The following is a 6000-nucleotide window of genomic DNA, read 5'->3' on the forward strand; positions in this document are numbered from 1 at the left end:
AAAGGAAGGAGATTTAGCAGTACCAGATCTTAATCTTGAACTATATTATTAGGTAGTTATGAGCACTACCACCTTTTATTGGTTAAGAAATAGAAAGGTGGATCAGTGGAACAGCACAGGGATAATACAATAAACTTGTAGTAAATGATTACCATAAACTTGTGTTTTAATGTAAAGATTTAAGCTTTGGGCATAAGAATTTATTATTTGGTGAAAATTGTTGGGAAAACTGGAAAGCAGTCTGGCAGAAATAGGGATAGACCAATATCCTTTACTATTTGCCAAGATAAAATCAAAATGGATATGTGACCTAGCTATAAAGGGAAATATCACGTGTAAGTTAGAAGGACATGGAACATATTACCTACCAGTCCTAACGATAGGAGAAAAATTTTACAAATAAAGAAGAGGTAGAGAGCATTTGTGAGATGGAAAATGGATAATTTTGATTACATTAAATTAAAAAGGGGTTGTACAAAGAAAACTAATGTAGTCAAGATTAGAAGGAAAGTAGAAAATTGGGAAACAATTTTATAGACAGTTTCTCATATAAAGGTCTCATATCTCAAATCTATACAAGGTATAAGAATACAAAGGATTATATATATAATATTATATTATATATAATATGCATAATAATATATAATATTATTATACCGATATTTACATATATAATTAATAACAAATAACAATATAATTAAGCATGATTAATAATAAATCATAATACACAATAGTATATAATCTTATTATACATATATAATAATATAATATATGCTCAACTGCTTATATTTAATTTCAGCTGACTTTTTTTTTCATTTGTAGGCTAGTCCAAGTCACACTCACTCAGTGAGAGCCCATACTATGGCTGTCCTGACACAGCTTCTTTATCATGTCACTGCAAGGAACATCCACATCATCATTTAGTTCATTTTCTAAAGCTGTTGGAAAAAGTCATTTTCTCTGTCACAGATAATATACGTACAAAGGATTGTATGGATAAAAACACAAAGGATATGAACAAGAAGCCTTTTTTTTCTTATTTAATATTTGATTTTGTGTATAAACAATTATGTGTAAAAAACAATTTTAACTTTCTTTTCCCCCAAAATTTTGAGTTCCACATTTTCTCCCTCCTTCCCTTAGAGAAGACAAGCAATTGTCTTTGTGAAGGTTGAGGTGATTGTGAACATCTTTGTCTCAATGGAAAAAATAGCAACACAGCTGTAATTATGAAGCTTCTGATAGAATTCCCTGACACAAGTGACATAGTCCAGATATTCCATACTGGACTCAGAACAGTGCATGTGTTTCCTCCAGTTTTTCGGAGCATCTACTGCAGCTGTCAACAAGTAACCAAGTATGCTAGTGCCCACTAACATGTTCTTGGAGTGGTCCTGTGCTGATTATTGCAGAATGCCACTATACTATTTTCTCTGTCACAGATGATTGAAATAAATATCTCTCAAGAGGGAAGCAATATCTTCTCCAAATATGTAGCAATTTTTCATTTAAAAATTGTACAGTGGAGAGATCTTTTGGTGAATTCATTCCCTAGCCCGGGACTGGCAGAAGATGGTGGTCAAAGAATGCTGGGAGCAAAGCACACTGCCAGATTAAAAGACATCTGATTGGACGCAGATTGTTGCACATTGCTGTGCAATATTCCAAATAAACACTGTGGGAGAAAGACACTGGCTCTAGAAAGCTGCTCTATTAACCTCTGAACTGTGTTTATCTTCTCTTCATCATTCCTTTGATCTATGATGCAGATCCACTGTTCAAAGAGATCAGATAAAAAAAGTACTTCCTAGAATGTTTCAAAGAAAACTCTTTAAGCTGCTTGATGTCACAAAAATAGTTTCAGAGTTTTAAGTGCACCTCAGTCTCCGAGTTAAGTTTCCCTTCAAATCTCTGAAGGATTTGATATTCCCAAATAGCCTGAAAATGCCATTCGTGAGAGGCCCTTTTGATTTAGAAGAAAAGCATGTCCAAAACAGATTTGGGCAAAGAGCTGTCCTGGCAATGAGAACGTTGAATACACTAAGATGTTGTCCAGGTGAGAGCCCAATTTATGATAGTTAAACATCCTCTGGCTGGGATCCGACAGTGGTTGGCTCCTAAGCAGGCACCTGGGTGGGCTTCAATATGAAATGGCATTGCATCTCCTGGGGCAGCTGCTCTTTGAGGAAAGACACCTGAAGGTCCAAAGGAGATGAAGTCCTTTGATCCCGCATCGGAAATAAAGTGTCTTGAAGGTGGCCCATTTTAATTCCATAACGTACTCGTAGATATAGAGCTTCTTTTCTCCCAGAATTCACCCACAGCTGGTCATCTTTTATAGAACCACTTATTCCTAACATTGACGGGCCATGGTGATGACTTTATTCACTGTACTGGAATTCTGGATTGTTATTGTTTTGGAGTGAGCACAATTCCACTGTCTTGTGGAAAGATTTTAAGGGAATGCTCTTTGGATGGTTCCTCTCCTCTTCATCAATATACCTCTGGAGAAGATATATTGGTCTTTTGTTCGAGAGAGCTGAAAGTGGCAACCAATAGGCCATCCTAAAACAAATGACTTCACGGCACTCGAATTTCCTTCACCCACTTCATCTGTATGTACATCTTGCTGTCCACATGTCATTTAATTTAATTTAATTTAATTTTTATCTTAAGATTGTTCTTATAGGACTCTACATGCCTCTGGAGACTCAAAGAAAGATCTGTGGCTTAGGCCACAGATTAAATGGATTTTAGATAGTTTAGATAATTCCCCCACAGATCTCAGAACCACCATGGTCATCATCATTTGGCCTAATTAGCAGTTTTAAAGCTCAAGAGAGGCTTGACCTTGGTCAGAACAAACAAATTATTAAACAGGTCCCTGTTCAGTTCATTGTGACTGTTAATCAGCAGAGTCCTGCTGGTTCCCATAAAAGAATTAAGAAATGAAGAGGGGTCCAAATTGGCAGATGGATTCTTTCTATTATCATCAGATTAGAACTGCTACTTTTGGCCCAGGCAAAGAGACCTAAGGAATTTAAATTAATGCTGGAAGGACATGGCCTGTTTCCCCAGGCAGAAATCCTCCTTTTTATCCTGCTACTCTTCACCTTTTAACATCCAGATCAAAATTAATTCTTGGTAAAAGGTGCCATCTCATGCCTGTCAAATTGGCTAAAATGATAGAAATATTGTGAAATGACAAATGTTGGGAGGGGTATGGAAAATTGGGACATTAATACATTGTTGATGGAACTGTGGATTGATCCAATCATTTTGAAGAGCAATCTGGAATTATGTGTGCACCCAATAGAGGGAAAAAGGAAAAGAACCTATATGTTCTAAAATATTTCTAGCAGCTCTCTTTATAGTAGCAAAGAACTGGAAATTGTGGGGGTCCTCATAAATTGGGAAATGAATTAAAAAATTGCAGTATATGATTGTGATTGAATACTGTACTGAAAGAAATTAGAAGGTTGGTTTTAGGGAAAAAAACCATGGAAAGACTTACATGAAATGAGTGAAATAAGCAGAAGCAAGAGAATGTTAGATGCAGCAAAGTATTCTTGTTCAAAGAACTGTGAATGATTAAGTTATTCTGAGTGTTATAAAAAGCCAAATAAACTACAAAGGAACTTTGAAGGAAGATGTTATTGAATTGCTGAGAAAGAACTTATAAGTAGAAGTATGTATAATATGGTTTTATATATGTATACAATACATACACCATATTTGTTTCATAAAATAAGTTTGGTAGGATTCCTTTTATTCCTATTATTCCAATTTGGAATAAATTATTCCAAATAATTTATTTAATATTGGGATTGGTTGTTCTTTAAATGTTTGGCAAAATTCACTTATAAATTCATTTAGTCCTGATACTTTTTTCTTAGGAAGCTCATTGACAGCTTGTTCAATTTCTTTTTTTTTTTTTTCAAGTCGATTTATTTAGATATTCTATTTCTTCTTTATATTTTGTAATTATTTTTCCATTTCACTTAGAGTATTAATTTTATTGGTACATATTCGGGCAAAATAACTTATTTCGTCTTCATCAGTGGTATATTTTATTTTATAAAAAAATTAAAAATATATTATTATCTTTTATTTTTGAAATTGGTCATTAGATTGATGTTTGTGATCATTAGATAAGATACTTCAACTTTCTCCGCCTATTCTATAAAATTCTATGAGATGAATCTACCACAACCCCTTCATTTTACAGAGGAGGAAGCTGAGGCCCAGGGAAGTGAAATATTTTGCCCAAGGTCTCATGGATTTAGAGGTGGGAGGAGTCTTAGAGGCCATCTCATCCATTCATTTCATTTCATAAATAAGGAAACTGAGGGCTTAGGGAAATGATGTGACTTATCCAAGGTCATACACAGGGCTTTAAATTGAAACCTGGACAGGATTTCAGAGGCCAGGTAGTGGAATCTCATTTTACAGAAGGGGAAACTGGGCCTAGGGAAGGTCATAAGACAATAAACATAAGAGGTAGAATATGAATCCAGTTTTTGCCACCACTACCATTATATGTACATGTGTGTACACACATATACATATATATGTGTGTGTGTGTGTGTGTATATAGATATATTTGCATCATTGTATGCATTCGTGCAATCCCATGCAGTGTATGTACATGTATATGAACATAGCACACACACTTGTAAAACACACACATCCCCTTGCCCTTGCTCAGCATTGCTTGGCTAAGCTGGGGTCCAGCCTCCTCAGAGCCAGAGAGGAAGTGGTTAAACCTCCCCAGGGCCAGGCTGTCAGCAAGTCTGGCTCTGACATATTACAGGCCTTGGGTTCGGAGAGTTGATAAGGACAGTGAAGGGAGCCTGGGCAGGCCGGCTTTCCTCAGCTTTTACTCTAATTATGGCGCAAAGAGGACATGGGCGGGCAGGGAAAAGGGACCAGATAGAAGGGTAAAGCAGTGGGACTCTGAGGGAAGGGAACAGAGACTGGCTAAGCCCATTCACTTGTTTCTACAGCCTGGGGCCAGCCCACCCTTGACCAATGAGGGCTCCTCTTGTCTCCCCTTCTTGTCAAAACGGCCAGTGTCAGGGAGGAGCGGGCAGCTAGTCAGGTTTCCAGCTGGAAACCCAGAACTTGTGTTCCCTTGAACATAGACACGAAGGAAGAATTCACGGAACTGGAATTGTACTCAGACATGAGTTCCGATTTCATGATGTGGCTTTACTTAAATCCCTTTGTGGGCCTCAGGTCATCTGTAAAAATAAAAAGCTAGAATTAGATGATTCGATCACTTTAAACTGCAATGGCTCCCTATTACTTCTAAGATAACTACAAACTCCTCTGTTTGGCATTTAAAGCCTTTCACACCGTAACTCTGACCCACCTGTCCGCTCTTCCTGCCCATTATGCCCTTGCACACACTCTGCTCCAATCAAACTGGCCTTCCTCTTCCTTATAAACACCCTAAGATCCCAAATCCCAGAAAAGACTTTAGTGGCTTTCCAGTGCTTTCATTTTTCAAAGGAAGAAACTGAGGCACAGAACAATTAAGTAACTTGCTCAGTGTCACACAGCTATTAAGGATCAGGCAGAATGTGAACTTGGGTCTTTCCTACTCCAAATCCAATGCTCAATCGACCACGGAGCTGCCTCTCATTCCATCTCCAGACTCTGGGCCTTTGTTCAAGCTGTGCTCCCTGCCTGGAATTCCCTTCCTCCTCACCTTTAGCTCTAAGAATCTTTAGATTCTTTCAAAACTCAGTTCAAGCGCTGCCTCCTACATGAAGCCTTCCTGATACTCTGCCCCTCCCCTCCTGTCTACCTTGTGAGTTTGTTTTGTAATGAGTGCCTGTTTTGTTATGTGTTTGTTTTGTGCTGTGTATTTGTTTTGTTATATATCTTTGTTTTGTGACGTCTGCTTATATCGTGGTGTATGCTTGTTTTGTGATCTGTATTTGTTTTGCGATGTGCTTGCTTATGATGTTTGCTTGCTTTGTGATATCTCTTGTG

The 6000-nt window shown here is 37.5% G+C and overlaps 1 pseudogene; it reads right to left on the reverse strand.

Moving 5' to 3' along the window:
* Positions 1 to 1431: 1431 nt before the first annotated feature.
* Positions 1432 to 5395, reverse strand: LOC105751126 (annotated as a pseudogene).
* Positions 5396 to 6000: the final 605 nt, after the last annotated feature.

The sequence above is a fragment of the Sarcophilus harrisii genome, chromosome X (assembly GCF_902635505.1).
Source record: "Sarcophilus harrisii chromosome X, mSarHar1.11, whole genome shotgun sequence".
Lineage (NCBI taxonomy): Eukaryota > Metazoa > Chordata > Mammalia > Dasyuromorphia > Dasyuridae > Sarcophilus > Sarcophilus harrisii.